Source organism: Hyla sarda, chromosome 9, assembly GCF_029499605.1.
Source record: "Hyla sarda isolate aHylSar1 chromosome 9, aHylSar1.hap1, whole genome shotgun sequence".
Classification (NCBI taxonomy): domain Eukaryota; kingdom Metazoa; phylum Chordata; class Amphibia; order Anura; family Hylidae; genus Hyla; species Hyla sarda.
Genome location: NC_079197.1, coordinates 131,813,840 through 131,830,800, shown reverse-complemented (window position 1 = coordinate 131,830,800; position 16,961 = coordinate 131,813,840). Strand labels below are relative to the sequence as shown.

General features: G+C 45.6%; 1 long non-coding RNA gene across 2 annotated transcripts in view; it reads right to left on the bottom strand.

Annotated features, from left to right (window-relative positions):
- Positions 1–1,541: 1,541 nt before the first annotated feature.
- The window catches only part of LOC130291688 (uncharacterized), a 67,608-nt gene continuing 52,188 nt past the window's right edge, over positions 1,542–16,961 (bottom strand). For both annotated transcript variants that reach the window (XR_008848002.1, XR_008848001.1), the window contains exon 3: positions 1,542–1,787. This is a non-coding gene — a long non-coding RNA (uncharacterized LOC130291688). The remainder of the gene's footprint in view (positions 1,788–16,961) is intronic.

The window sequence follows — 16,961 nt, the reverse complement described above, 5'->3', positions numbered from 1 at the left end:
CTCATTTTCACCTTAAGGACGCAGCCCTTTTTCGCAATTCTGACCCCTGTCACTTTAAGCATTAATAACTCTAAGATGCTTTTACCGATTATTCTGATTCTGAGAATGTTTTTTCGTGACACATTCTACTTAATGTTAGTGGTAAATTTTCGTCATTACTTGCATCCTTTCTTCATGAAAAATCCCCAAATTTCATGAAAATGTAGAAAATGTTGCATTTTTCGAACTTTGAAACTCTCTGCTTGTAAGGAAAATGAATTTTCAAAATAAATTTTATATTGATTCACAAATACAATATGTCTACTTTATGTTGGTATCATAAAATGGACATATTTTTACTTTTTGAAAAAATTAGAGGGCTTCAAAGTAGAGCAGCAATTTTCAAAATTTTCATGAAAATTGCTAAATCTGAAGGGACAGATGTTACAGAACTACAACTCCCAGCATGCCTGGGAGTTGTAGTTTGGCAACATCTGGAGGGCCACCATTTGGGCACCACTGTAATAGTGGTCTCTAAACTGTGACCCTCCAGATTTTGCAAAACTACAACTCCCAGCATGCCCAGACAGCCTTTGGCTGTCTGGGCATGCTGGGAGTTGCAGTTTGGCAACCACTAGAAGGGCAGCAGTAAAGATCGCTTTACTGCCCCCTTCCTTCCCCCCCCCCACGTCACTTCCCTACCTGCGCCACTGATCTCCGCTGTCTCCACCGATGATCGACGGTCCCCACGACATCTTCTGATCAGGTACCCGCCGCCATCTTCTCCCCCCCCCCATTCTGCCCAACATCCAGGGGTGGGCAGAGCGGAGGGTTTCCATGGCAACCCATAATGCGCTGCCATTGATCAGAATTCATTTCTGACTAAGGGGAAAGGAGGGGAAAGGAGGAGATCGCAGCACTCCTATCCCTCAGGATGATCGAGGCTGTCACTGACAGCCCCGATCATCCCTATTTTCCGGGCGATCAGGTCACCAGAGACACGATCAGCCCGGAATAGCAGAAAATCGCATGTCTGAATTGACATGCGATTTTCTGCGATCGCCGACATGGGGGGTCCCAGGACCCCCCTCTGCGATGTGCCGGGATGCCTGCTGAATGATTTCAGCAGGCATCCTGGTCCGGTCCCCAACCGGCTAGCGGCGGGGACCAGAATTCCCAGGGGCGTATGATTACGCCATATGTCCTTAAGGACTCGGGATGCAGGGCGCATGCATACGCCCTACGTCCTGAAAAGTTTAAAGTATAGATTGTACTCGGGTTCTACAAGTTGGGCTCTCTCATCTTTCCCTTAACTTCAGACTGGACTGAAAGTTTACCTTCCAACAAGACCATGACCCTTTAGCACATAGCCTTGACAAAACAGGAGTGGCTTAGGGATAATTCTGTGAATGTCCTTGAGCGGCCCAGCCAGAGCTCTGACTTGAACTCAATCAAACATCTCTGTAGAGACCTAAAAAGTTCTGAGTAAAGGGTATGAATACTTATATCAATGCAAGACTTTTTCTTTGCAATAAAGTGGTAAAAATTTCTAATATTCTGTCTTCACTTTAGTATTACGGGGTACTGATTGCAGAATGATGGGGAGAGATTTTTTTAACATAAGGCTGCAACATAGCAAAATGTAAAAAAAAATAAAAAAGTAAAAGGGTCTGAATGCATTTTATATTAGGTGGCGATTCATATTTATGGACAGAATGATATTTCAACACAGTTCTGTGGTTTTGTAATTTAAAATGTATTCTTCACGGTTGTCTACTGCTTGCAGTCAATGATTTCTTTACACGTAACTAAACAATAAAAAAAAAGAGGAGAAATTAGTTCAAGGGCAAAACCATACTTACAGCTGCAGAAAAGTAGAAATGAAAACGTGTGCTATAAAACTTGCCATTAACATTAATATGTACACATAAACATTCCTCATACTCTTTTATTATGCGTACAATATGTTAAAAGATCATTAAGTTGAAACCCTAAGTTGCTTTATATAATAGAGAAACTAATAAGTTTTATACCTATAAGAGCAGAGGCTTAGTGAGTTTTGTTGGATGGCTGGAATACAAATGGTAAGTAATTGTCTGAAACAGGGCTACCATCTTGAAACAAACAGAACTGCTAGAAACCAATGCCCAGCTTGTTCCTCTTTAAAGGGGTACTCCGCTCCCAGACATATTATCCCCTATCCAAAGGATAGGCTATCTGATCATGGGAGTCCGGCCACTGGGACCCCCGTGATCTCTGTGCTGGCACCCCAGGGCTCTGTACATTATGTTCAGAACACTGGGTTTGGGCGGCCATGGTCGTGACAGCACGCCCCCTACATTCACGTCTATGGAAGGAGCTGTCACGCCCCCTCACATATAAACCAATTTATGGGGGTTTGGTGTGACATCACAGCCGCCCGCGCAAAGCGTTGTAAACATTATGTTCAGAATGCTGGGTGTTGCACAGAGATAGCAAGGGGCCCAAGAAGCCGAACCCCCACAATCAGACATCTTATCCCCTATCCTTTGGATAAGGGATAAGATGTCTAGGGGCGGAGTACCCCTTTAAGGCCATTTGTCCATCTTTACTGAGCTAAATTCCGACAGCAGAGAGATCCATCACTTATACCACAGGAAACAAAATTAAAAATTATCAAAACCTAAACCAAGGGATCAGATTCCAAACCCTTGCTTTAGACACATAAATTAGGTTCACTAAATCAAATCCTACACAGTACGCCTATCTATCAGAACCCCCAAAATTTTAAGATCTCAGACCATATCCATCCCCTTAATTATCAGTCTTAAGACCTGGCAAAAAAAATTCAGACCCCAGCATCAGAGCCTTGTGAGCTAGGATAGGCTCCACAGAGAACACCCCAATGCCTGCATGATAGTGAGGGTGGCTAGTTAGAGACCTGTTCCCTCTTATTTGGGCAATATAGAACAGGGCAAAACAGAGCAGTATGAGTCCATATCTGCATGGATTTATGACGAACCTGTCAAACTAACCTGATCAGCTTTTATGAGGAGCTGAGCTCAAAACTGGACAAGGAAGAATCACTCAATGCCGTATATCCTGATTTCTCCAAAGCATTTGATATACGGTGCCACATAAAAGGTTGGTACATAATATGAGAATGCTTGGGCGGGGGGAGAATGTGTGTGAGTGGGTAAGTAACTGGTAAAGGGTGGTTATTAAAGGTACATACTCTGAAGGGGTGACAGTTACTAGTGGTGTACCACAGTGGTCAGTTTTAGGTTCTATTCTTTTTAATATATTCATAAATGACCTTGTAGAAGGATTATATAGTAAAGTAGCAATCTTTGCAGATGATACTAAACTCTGTAAAGTGGCTAACACAATAGAGGACAGTGCACTGTTACAAATGTCACGCCCCCTCCCATAGGCTTGCATTGAGAGGGCGGAGCGTGACGTCACATGGGGGCAGGGCCATGATGTCACAATGCTCTGGCCCCCGTGATCGCCAGTAAAGATGAGCGAACTTTTCAAAAATTTGATTTGGCCGATTCGCTGAATTTTCCGAAAAAGTTTGTTTCGTTTCAAATTTTTTTGCGGAAAATCTATATTAAAAAAGGCTATTTCTAGCCTACATACAGCCTCTATAAGGGTATAGAGCACTTTGCTGTGTTCTAAAACGCATATAGAGTGTGCTGGGTTAGTGAAATAATACTGTTATTCAGAATAACATGCAGATTACTGGCCTCGCTTTTAGAATCACTGCCGCACAGCAGCACAATTACAGAGCCTGGTGGTGGCATCAGTGTCAAGAGACCATATAGTGACTGAATGACACAGCATGGAGGTGTTGGCAGCATGAGGACACCATATAGTGGCTGAATGACACAGCATGGACAGGTTGTCAGCATGAGGAGACCATATAGTGGCTGAATGGCACAGCGTGGATGTGTTGGCAGCATGGGAACACCATAAACTGGCTGAATGGCACAGTGTGGAGGTGTTGGCAGCATGAGGACACCATATAGTGGCTGAATGACACAGCTTGGATGAAGCTGAAGCATGAGGACACCATATAGTGGCTGAATGGCAGAGCGTGGAGGTGTTGGCAGCATGAGGACACCATATAGTGGCTGAATGACACAGCGTGGATGTGTTGGCAGCATGAGGACCCCATATAGTGGCTGAATGACACATCGTGGATGTGTTGGAAGCATGAGGACACCATATAGTGGCTCAATGGCACAGTGTGGAGGTGTTAGCAGCATGAGGACACCATATAGTGGCTGAATGACACAGCGTGGATGCGTTGGCAGCATGAGGACACCATATAGTGGCTTAATGACACAGCATGGATGTGTTGGAAGCATGAGGACACCATATAGTCGCTGAATGGCACAGTGTGGAGGTGTAGGCAGCATGAGGACACCATATAGTGGCTGAATGACACAGCGTGGAGGTGTTGGCAGCATGAGGACACCATATAGTGGGTGAATGGCACAGCGTGGAGGTGTTGGCAGCATGAGGAGACCATATAGTGGCTGAATGGCACAGCATGGAGGTGTTGGAAGCATGAGGACACCATATAGTGGCTGAATGACACAGCGTGGAGGTGTTGGCAGCATGAGGAGACCATATAGTGGCTGAATGGCACAGTGTGGAGGTGTTGGCAGCATGAGGACACCATACAGTGGATGAATGGCACAGCCCGGAGTTGCAAGCAGCACGAGTAGGCACTAGGCCTTCACAATCCCTAAGTTTAAAAAAAGAAAGGTAAACTGAAGATTTTGGATAGCGGGTGCTACCTATGAGAAAATTTGAAATTCCCAGACCCAGGCCCAACAGTGGCATCAGTAATCCATATATTGCCTGAATGACACAGCCTGGAGTTGCCTGATGCACGAGTACACACCAGGGCTTCACAATCCCCCCAAAAAAACACCACAATTTTACAAATTTTTGGTAAAGATTTTGGAAAGCGGGTGCTACCTTTGAGAAAATTTGAAATTCCCAGACCCAGGCCCAACAGTGGCATCAGTAACCCATATATTGCCTGAATGACACAGCCTGGAGTTGCCTCATGCACGAGTACACACCAGGGCTTCACAATCCCCCCAAAAAGCACCACAATTTTAGAAATTTTTTTAAAAGATTTTGAATAGCGGGTGCTACCTATGAGAAAATGTGAAATTCCCAGACCCAGGCCCAACAGCGGCATCAGTAACCCATATATTGCCTGAATGACACAGCCTGGAGTTGCCTGATGCACGAGTACACACCAGGGCTTCACAATCCCCCCAAAAACACCACAATTTTACAATTTTTTGGTAAAGATTTTTGAAAGCGGGTGCTACCTTTAAGAAAATTTGAAATTCCCAGACCCAGGCCCAACAGGGTTATCAGTAACCCATATATTGCCTGAATGACACAGCCTGGAGTTGCCTGATGCACGAGTACACACCAGGGCTTCACAATCCCCCCCAAAAACACCACAATTTTAGAATTTTTTAAAAAAGATTTTGGATAGCGGGTGCTACCTATGAGAAAATGTGAAATTCCCAGACCCAGGCCCAACAGCGGCATCAGTAACCCATATATTGCCTGAATGACACAGCCTGGAGTTGGCTGATTCACGAGTACACAGTGGGGCTTCACAATTCCCCCCCAAAAAACCCACAATTTTAGAAATTTTTGAAAAAGATTTTGGATAGCGGGTGCTACCTATGAGAAAATTTGAAATTTCCAGACCCAGGCTCAACAGCGGCATCAGTAAACCATATATTGGCTGAATGACACAGCCTGGAGTTGACTGATTCATGAGTACACAATAGGGCTTCACAATCCCCCCAAAAAACACAACATTTTTCGAAATTTTTGAAAAAGATTTTGGATAGCGGGTGCTACCTATGAGAAAATTTGAAATTCCCAGACCCAGGCCCAACAGCGGCATCAGTAACCCATATATTGCCTGAATGACACAGCCTGGAGTTGCTTGATGCACGAGTACACACTAGGGCTTCACAATCCCCCTCAAAAAGCACCACAATTTTAGAAATTTTTGAAAAAGATTTTGGATAGCGGGTGCTACCTATGAGAAAATGTTAACTTACCAGACCCAGGCCCCACCACAGCAGCTTCAGTAACCCATATATTGTCTCAAGCACACAGCCTGGAGTTGGCTGATGCACCAGTACACACAGGGCTTCACAATCCCCACCAAAATCAACAAAATTGTATTTTTTTTTTAAATGTATACCTTTGTGTAAAAAAAAGCGCATATCCAACAGTTCAGAAGACTCTATAATGGTGGACCAACCAAAGACTTTCTTCTTAAAAATAACAATGTTTGAAATAAAAAATAAAAAATTATGACATATGTGTGTAAGTGCATCTGTCTCCAAAAGATCAGATCACCAAAGGAGTTTTTTTGCCAAAAATGATTAAGCAGGGTTAATCCCTCTCCGTATTTTTTTTTTAAATTTTCATTAAAAAATCACACGCAACAAGCGTTCCGTTGTGTAACGGTTAGCATTCTGCAAAATTCAATTTTATTACTGATAAAATTATGAGTAAATTTAAAAATAACACTACCCAAGAGTGTTTAATTACCCCATACATTGCACCAGGAACAGTCAGGAGTAGACCTCAGCAGTAACCAAGAGGCTTTAATAACCCCTTACATTGCACAATAATTGCGAGATCGAGCAATAACAGGTGTGTTATGGCCTCAGATGTCTGGGCTGCACTAGCGCTCCACTGAACGGATTAATGTGTCTCTATCTTTCACCGACAGGTGCGGGTAACCCACTACCTCTCTGAAAGGTAATCTGCCTCGAAGCAGGTGGTCTCCCCCGGGCACGTTTGTCTCCTGAATTTTCACTACTGCCACAACCCGCTGACTGCCAACCGTGCTACCGCCTTGCTGACTCAGGGGCAACCTGCAACTCTCTTCTCCTGATGATGATTAAGCCCCTTCTGCACCCGGCCCCAGTTGGCGATAGGGATAATTTTTGCCAGGAAAGAAGAATCACAACTAAGTGTGGGTCATAAGCTAGGGTTCATTAAGTCCCTGCCCCTTGTACATACTGCATGTCTCTACTAACAATTGGATGGTTTTGTGAGGTCCTCGGATCGGTCCCGGCGGGGTAGGAGAAGGCCCTGGCAGAGCCCCGAGAATTTAACGATCATTGTTGAAATTTGCATTAAGCATGTATTTAGCTACTGCTAAACTTCAAAAAATTATAGGCCCAAGGCCTGAGGCGCCAGGGAAGCAAGTATTTCCTGAAAGACACAGAATGATTCTGGAGCAGTCATTCGCAGTACCCAAGAGGATTTCATAACCCCTTACATTTAAAGATCAATGTTGACATTTGCATTAAGCATGTGTTTAGCTATTGCTAAACTTCAAAAAATTATAGGCCCAAGGCCTGAGGCACCAGGGAGGCAAGTAATTCCTGAAAGACACAGAATGATTCTAGAGCAGTCATTCGCGGTACCCAAGAGGGTTTCATGACCCCTTACATTTAAAGATCAATGTTGACATTTGCATTAAGCATGTATTTAGCTACTGCTAAACTTCAAAAAATGATAGGCCCAAGGCCTGAGGCACCAGGGAGGCAAGTAGTTCCTGAAAGACACAGAATGATTCTAGAGCAGTCATTCGCAGTACCCAAGAGGGTTTCATAACTCCTTAGATTTAAAGATCAATGTTGACATTTGCATTACGCATGTATTTAGCTACTGCTAAACTTCAAAAAATTATAGGCCTAAGGCCAGAAGCATCAGTTTCCCACATATTAGGAGCATAGTTGTCCCCCAGATTAGGTAGCATAGATGTCCCCCAGATTAGGAGCATAGATGTCCCCCAGATTAGGAGCATACTTGTCCCCCAGATTAGGCAGCATAGATGTCCTCCAGATTAGGAGCATAGATGTCCCCCAGATTAGGAGAATACTTGTCCCCCAGATTAGGCATCATAGTTGTCCCCCAGATTAGGCAGCATAGATGTCCCCCAGATTAGGCAGCATAGATGTCCCCCAGATTAGGCAGCATAGATGTCCCCCAGATTAGGAGCATACTTGTCCCCCAGATTAGGCAGCATAGATGTCCCCCAGATTAGGAGCATAGTTGTCCCCCAGATTAGGCAGCATAGATGTCCCCCAGATTAGGGGCATAGTTGTCCCCAAGATTAGGCAGCATAGAAGTCCCCCAGATTAGGCAGCATAGATGTCCCCCAGATTAGGCAGCATAGATGTCCCCCAGATTAGGAGCATACTTGTCCCCCAGATTAGGCAGCATAGATGTCCCCCAGATTAGGAGCATAGATGTCCCCCAGATTAGGAGCATACTTGTCCCCCAGATTAGGCATCATAGATGTCCCCCAGATTAGGCAGCATAGATGTCCCCCAGATTAGGCAGCATAGATGTCCCCCAGATTAGGCAGCATAGATATCCCCCAGATTAGGAGCATACTTGTCCCCCAGATTAGGCAGCATAGATGTCCCCCAGATTAGGCAGCATAGATGTCCCCCAGATTAGGCAGCATAGATGTCCCCCAGATTAGGAGCATACTTGTTCCCCAGATTAGGCAGCATAGATGTCCCCCAGATTAGGCAGCATATTTGTCCCCCAGTCAGCGAGGGCCGGTCAGAGCCAATCAAAGGGCCGTATATGGCAAGCGGGCCATACAATGCCCAGGTCTGCCCCAGAGGGTTTCATAACCAACCATAATTAAGAAATTTTTGTTGTAGGAGCATGGTCAAACTACTCCGAGCCATCTGGCATTGGTGGCTGGAAATCCTGGCTGATCCATCCCTGATTCATCTTGACAAACGTCAGTCTCTCCACATTTTTAGTGGACAGACGAGATCGCCTTGGGGTGACTATGGCCCCGGCCGCACTAAACACCCGCTCTGATGGCACACTACTGGCTGGGCGGGACAGCTTTTCCAGGGCAAACGCTGCTAGTTATGGCCATAAATGAAGTTTGGCTGCCCAGAAGTTCAGCGGATCTTCAATGGTTGTTGGCAGGGTCATGTCAAGGTATGCCACCACCTGCTGGTTCAGGTCCTGCTCCATGTCTACCTGCTGCTGATGAGTTTCTTCACTATGCGGGTGAAGAAAGCTACTCATCAGCGACTGTAGACTCAGGCTGCTGCTGATTGAGCTGGTACTGCTCCTGCCACCCCTCCCCTCCCCAGCAGCCGTGGCAGTGGAAGGTGAGCGCAGAGGGCCCCCCGAGTCAGACCTGCGAGTGGATGGACCATGTGGCCGATAGGCATCAGCCAACTGACTACGTAGAAACTCTCTGTAGTAGGTCAGTTTGTCCTCCCTCTCAGTGGGTGTAAAAAAGGCCCCCATTTTGGGACGGTAGCGAGGGTCTAATAAGGTGGAGATCCAGAAGTCATCCCGCTTACGAATTTTGACAATTCGGGGGTCACTACGCAAGCAACTGAGCATGCATCGTGCCATTTGCGCCAGTTACTCGGAGGGACTACCTGCCTCCATCTCCACTGCATACTGCCACGGTGTGTCTGGGTCCTCTGTCTCAACTTCCTCATAACCCTCTAGCTCCTCTGGCTGCTCCTGCTCCTCCTCCTCCTCATCCAACCTAAACTGTGCTCGCTCTGCCCCTCATCATCCTCCTCCTCCAGTTCAGCCCCCACAGGGCCCATGTAGCCTTGAGATATAGGCGCAACGTCTCCATTGTTGTGACCAGCCATGGTTTCAATCATTTGTTGTAGGAAATGCAGGAGTGAAATTACGTCGTTCATGGCGTAATCTAGGCGACTTACAAATAATGTGGCTTCCTCAAAGGGCCTCAGCAAACGGGAGGTGTCCCGTATGAGCTGCCACTGGTTCACATTGAAGTTACACAGGGGAGTACTCCTATCTGCTTGGATCATCAAGAAATCGGTGATGGTTTTTCTTTGTTAGTATAGTCTGTTCAACATATGGAGGGTGGAATTCCAACGTATGGCAACGTCACAAATAAGACTATGTTGTGGGATACCTTTCTGACGCTGCAGCTCAAGGAAGGTGTGCTTGGCGGTGTACGAGTGGCTGAAGTGCATGCACAGTTTCCTTGCCATTTTCAGGATGTTTTGCAAATGGGGTGAAGACTTGAGGAAGCGCTTGACAACCAGATTCAACACGTGTGCCATGCAGGGCGCATGTTTCACACTTCCTTGTCGCAGCACGGACACAATGTTCTTCCCGTTGTGGGTCACCATGGTTCCCATTTCCAGATTTCGTGGAGTAAGCCATACTCGGATTTCTTTACAAATGAACTAGCAGTTCCTCCCCTGTGTGACTCCGTTCGCCAAAGCAAACCATGTGAAGAACAGCTTGACACCGCCGTGCCCTACATACATGATACGATGAAGGACCACCGAGATTTGGCCATGCAGTGGAGGCCGAGGACACGGTGGAGGATGAGAAGGCGGCGTTGCACACTGTAAGAGGACCAACTGCCTGTGAGCGAGAGCGTGGAGGAGGAAGCGGTGTGACCTGTCCAAGTTGCTGTTGTGGCTGTGCAGGAACCACATTTACCCAGTGAGCCATAAAAGACAAGTATTGTCCCTGCCCGTAGTTACAGCTCCACACGTCGGCGCTGCCGTGCACTTTTGAACACACCGACAGGCTCAAGGACTGGCCCATCTTCTCTTGTACAAACTTATGCAGGGCTGGTATTGGTTGGTTCTTCGCAAAGAAATGACGGCTTGGGACTCTCCACTAGTGTTGAGCGGCATAGGCCATATTCGAATTCGCGAATATTCGCGAATATATGGACGAATATTCGTCATATATTCGCGAATATTCGAACATTCTCGTTTTATTTTCGCATATGCGAAACTTCACGTATGCGAAAATTAACATATGTGAAAATTAGCATATGCGGAAGTTAGCATATGCGAATTTTCGCATATGCGAATTTTCGCACGCCAGTCTCACACAGTAGTATTAGAGCCTTCTTTACACCACACAAGCTGGAAGCAGAGAGGGGTGATCACTGTGATGTGTACTGTGAAAAAAAAAAAAAAAAAAAACGAATATTCGTAATTACGAATATATAGCGCTATATTCGCGAAATTCGCGAATTCGCGAATATGCGATATTCGCGAATAATATTCGAATTGCGAATATTCGCGAGCAACACTACTCTCCACCTCAGCTCTGCACAAGCCATCAATTCTCTGAAAGGTGCAGAGTTCACCACTTGAAAAGGGAGGGACTGCAACACCAGCAACTTGGACAGGAGCACATTCAACTTCTGCACCATTGGATGAGTGGGCGCATACTGTTGTTTCTTGGACATGGCTTCGCCGATGGATTGTTGGCGGAATGGCTGACTAAAAGCGGGAGAAGCAGGAGCGACAGAAGGAGGGTTTGACACAAAGCTCCCTTCGGCTGAGGTGGTGGAGCCATGGCTGGATGAATCAGGGAGCGGATGGCCACTGGGTGATGCAGCAGGTTGGACCACTACATTGGTGCCATGGTTCTACCAGGCCGCTTTATGGTGGCAAAGCATGTGTTGACGTAGGGCCATGGTGCCGACATTGGGACCCTGGCCACGCTTCACCTTCTGCCGACAGATCTTGCATGTGGCTACGTGAACCTCCTCCGGATGCCTTATGAAAAACTTCCACACCGCCGAGTAGCGAATTTTCCCACCCGCAGTCTGCACTAATGGACTGCTACTGGTGCCGTCTCCAGGATCCCCTGTTCCACTACCTCCCGGAAAGGTAGGCTGCCGCGAATCAGGTGGTCTCCCCCGGCACGTTTGGCTTCTGAATTTCCACTCCTGCCACCACGCTGACTGGCAACCGTGCTACCGCCTTGCTGCCTCAAGGGCAACCTGCAACTCTCTTCTCCTGATGATGATGAAGCCCCTTCTGCACCCGGCTCCCAATTGCGATCGGCTTCATCATCATCAACAGTTGTGTGCACGTCACTGATGTCCTCCTCAGGTTCCCCAACAGTGTCTGCTTCAGGACCCTGAACACTTGCAACACCGCCTCCCACGTCACTCTCCGCATCACTACTTGGCCGCCTAGTGGAGCAAGCAGCGCATGTCTCCTCCCCTTCTTGGCTGTCCAGTAGCTGACTGTGCTCTATTAGATCATCCTCAGTAAATAGTGGAGCTGAACCAACAGCTTAAGAAACTTCTTTAGGAGAGGGAACAGCATAGAACAAAGGCAATGGGAGGACAGGGACTGCTCCCGGGCCATGCCAACTGAGGGTTGTGTCTGAGGAACCCACCGACTGTTGACTGGGGGAGTCAGATGTCACTTGTGATGATGTGGATGAGCGTGTTAACCAATCCACGACAGCAGATGGGTTGCTGGTGGAGACACGACCGCTGGCTGATAAAGGGAGCTCAGGCCTCTTGCTGCGACTCCTGCTGCCACTCGCCCCAAGTCTGCTGCCAACTCTGCCTGAAGTATTTAGGCCTCTGCCACTCCTCTGTGCATGTCCTGGCACTTCTCTGCCTGACATACTTAGTGCGTTTATGGGGGTATTACAATATGCTACACTACTCTTTAAACAGTATTTGTCTAGAACAGCAGCAGATGATTACTTATGGCTGTCCTTTCACAGTATGTAGGCCCTTTACAGATTAACAGGTTAAAGATGGTACACTACTTAAATGTACCTATGCGGTATGCACTGATGAGGGCAGTAATGTGCCTAACTATACGCAGAAAAAAAACCTCTGTATTTTTGTAAAACACCAGCCGGTGGATACTATTGTTTGGACTTTTTGACGGTATGGAGCACCTTTACAGCTTAACAGGTGCTAAATGGTACAATACTTGGATGTACTTATGTGCTATGCACTGATGAGGGCAGTAATATGCCTAACTATTAGCAGAAAAAACTCTGTATTTTTGTAAAACACCAGCCGGTGGATACTATGGTTTGGACTTTGACCGTATGGAGCACCTTGACAGCTTAACAGGTACTAAATGGTGCAATACTTGGATGTACCTATGCTGTATGCACTGATGAGGGCAGTAATATGCCTAAATATTAGCAGAAAAAACTCTGTATTTTTGAAAAACACCAGCCGGTGGATACTATGGTTTGGACTTTGACGATATGGAGCACCTTGACAGCTTAACAGGTACTAAATGGTACAATACTTGGATGTACCTATGCGCTATGCACTGATGAGGGCAGTAATATGCCTAACTATTAGCAGAAAAAAAAATCCCTGTATTTTTGTAAAACACCAGCCGGTGGATACTATGGTTTGTACTTTGACAGTATGGAGCACCTGGACCGCTTAACAGGTACTAAATGGTACAATACTTGCATGTACCTATGCGGTATGCACTGATGAGGGCAGTTATATATGCATAACTATACGCAGAAAAAAACTATTTAAAAAAAAGACAGTGAATAGTATTGTTTGGACTTGCACAGTATGTAGCCAGCCCCTTGACAGATGAACTTCAAGGGATTAAACCCTAAATTGCACTCTGTCACACAATTCTGAGCAGCAGATGATTTGTGGAGCAAATAAAAATAAACTCAATTGGGCTGAACAATGAGGACATGATAAGATGCTTCAGAAAGTTCAGGCAGCTTGGAGATCTGTATGAGGAAGCTGACAGCTATCTGCCCCTCTCTGCTGCAATGCTCAATAATGTGAATAGGAGGTTTAGCTATCAATGATCCTTCTCAGAGTAACAGCACAGCACTCTGCACTCCTGTCTTTTCCTAATGCTGATGTGACTAGCAGTTGCAGTGTAACGCTGTGGTATGAGCTATTCACACACACACAGTCCCGTCCTCTCCATCTGAGTGCATAGATGAAATGAAGAGAGGCAAGATGGCCGCCGATTATATAGGGCCTGTGACATCACAGGGGTCAGTGAACACTGATAGGCTGCATCTCACATGTGATTCAGGGTCAGCCCGCCTACCTTCATTCCCGCCACTGTTTCCCACCCTCCCATAATCCCCTGCCCCATGTACTGACATGTGGATCCGCCATCTTAGCTCTCCAATAGCCTGGAATGCTGTAAAATGGAGTTTAATGAAGCGATTCACGCGATAGAATCGCGGCGATATTCGTATTCGTTGCGAATCGAATATTTCATGAAATTCGGAACGAATTTGGGTTCGTCAACTTCGATTCGCTCATCTCTAATCGCCAGTAATCAGACCCGGAGCGAATATGCTCCGGGGACTGATTATAACGGGGTGCTGCGTGCAAGATCACGGGGGTCCCCAGTGGCGGGACCCCCGCAATCAGGCATGTTATCCCCTATCCTTTTGATAGAATAGGGGATAAGATGTCTTAGCACTGGAGCACCCCTTTAACTTGATAGTTGATAGATTAACTTGATAGATTCTGGTCTTTTTTCAACCTTAAAGGGGTTGTGCGCTGCCCTAATTTTAGGAGCTCCGCTCACAGCGTCCGAAAGTTCATTACTCCGAACGCTGTGTGCGGGCTTCTGTGTTTGCAGCCACTGGGCATGACGTCACACCCGGCCCCTCGCCCGCCCCCTCGTGACGTCTCGCCCGCCCCCTCGGTCGCACCCCCTTCCCATAGACTTTCGTTGAGGGGGCGGGCGAGACGTCACGAGGGGATGGGCGACACGTCGTGAGGGGTCGGGTGTGACGTCACGCCCGGTGGCTGCGAACAAGGAAGCCTGCACACAGCGTTCGGAGTAATGAACTTCCGGACGCTGTGAGCGGAGCTCCGAAAGTCAGGGCAGCGCACAACCCCTTTAAGAACTATGCAACTATGAGTGCAGCGAGAGGATAAAAGGGACTGTGCAGCTAAAACTGTACAACCACAGAGTTCTCTTTGTGATCAGGCAGAGCAGTTCAAAAGTGCTCTGTCCAATCATAAAGGGATTGCTCAGGGAGTTTGCTCTGCACCAAACTATCCCTGAGTACGTGTAGTTTTTGAGCTGTAAAGCCAAGTCTGCAATGTAGCCTCGAACAGACAGTGGTGTCCAGCAGGGTTGCACAGACCCCACTTAACTACTAAGGCTGGGTTTGGGTTCCAACAACCATTTTGGATTGCCCTAGGTAAAGGAGAGTTTAGCTATGACTTTAAACAATGTTATATTAGAAATATAATATAAATAAAGTCTATAAGGTACATTTGTAGTCAGGATAAACATCCAGCACAGTTCTGCCACCAATCTAATGCCTTAAGGGGTCTCCAGACTGACCCATGAAGTCAGCTATTGGGATAACAAGTATCTAAAGCAGTGGTCTCCAAACTGTGGCCAACCAGCTGTTGCAAAACTCCCAGCAGGCCCCGGACAGCCATTGGGCATCCTAGCTTATGATGGGATCTGCTGGGAATTGTAGTTTGGCAAAAGCCGGAGGTTCACAGTTTGAAAACCACTGAACAAAACAGTTGTATTTTTATATTTTCACCCACAAATTCATAGCTATCTCATGTCTGTGCTTACATTCGGTAGGTCAACTAACTTAATGGTGCCACATTGGAGGTAAAAAGAAGGTCATGGAATGTGTGGCATATTAATGTGGGGAATATGATAAACCGTCTTTAATGTTTTATGCGGTTTTCTCTTTTTAGATTTAATGGATAATTCTGATCATCTGATTAGCAGCAGCTTTCTCTAGTTTTGCAGATCAAAGATGAGAATCATGCAAATTTCACAAACCACATCTAGAATAATTTACACACAATATGGAGAATAATTTATGCTCGCTGGGGAACCGGGCTGATCACAACATATTTCTGTGTTAAAATGCTATTAACTAGACATATAATGTAACTTGAAGGGGTTTCACACCATAGTAAGTTATGGCATCTTATCTGACTTGTCTTCATTCCGCATTTCCTTTGAAATTAAGAAGGAGCCTGAAACACAGAAATTCATCTGCCCATGATATTCATATTTAACCCCTTAATGTCTAGGCCAATTGGGTTTTCGTTTTATCATCCGCCTCTTCTAGGTCTTGATTCCCACATAGTATTTTGGTGAGTATTTTTAACCAAATTCAAAAGTGGAACAACACAACAAAACTATCATGGAAAGATTAACTTTTTCTGTGTTTGAAACTCCTGGTTTTGGTTAAAAAATACTAAGCAAAATAGTCACCAAATACTATTTGTGAATCCAGTCTCAGAGCCATAACTCACATAGAGAGGGCTTATTTTTTTACAGGACTAATTGTGCTTTGTAAAAGTGACATGTTATCTGTCATTTTGGGCAGGGATGAGTACAGCCCTGAGCTCACCCGCAGCCACTTTCCCAGCCTACTTAAGTATCAATCCTAAGAACGGATCCTCAACTAGATGGCAGTGCTTGTTCTCAGTAAGTTTCGGGGCATAACAAGGTCTAAAACAATAATAAAAAAAAAAAACACACACAATACAGATGTCAGGAAACAAAGAATTAGCAGGCAAGTGCAAGTAAAAAAAAAGGCAAGGAATAAACAGACAAACAAATAGAGAGTTGTCCAATAAGCTAGGGCCGAATCAAGATAGCAGCAACAGAGCCAAATCACTAAGCAGAAAATAAACATGTCACAGACCGAGAAAAGACTTTACAGGATTGGTCAAGCTAACTTAAAGAGAAGTATCTTTAAATCACTTTATTTTGACCACTATAACTTTTCTTTTTTGCCTACAGAGCTAGATGAAAGCCCATTTTATGCACTGTTTTTAGTACTTTTTAGTAATAGTACTTTTCTTATACCTTTCTATTCCATTGAAGCTGTTTTGTGTCTGGCAAGTGGAAAAGTTGCAATGGCTTTTTCCAAGCGTTCCAAAAATTTACCCTTAAAGGCTAAAATATCCCTTTCATACAAGTAATGCTGGTAAAAAAAAGAATAGTAAAAAAGACATTTTTGCATTTAGTGAAAGCCACAAAATGTAAGTCAGTACAATCTGAACTACAGTGTAGAAAGAATGAATATGAAATTTAGCAGGTATGTTTCCAATGGATTGCGAGCTATATAGTTCCCTTGTGCTAAAGAAGAGCAGCTGTGAAGCTGTATAG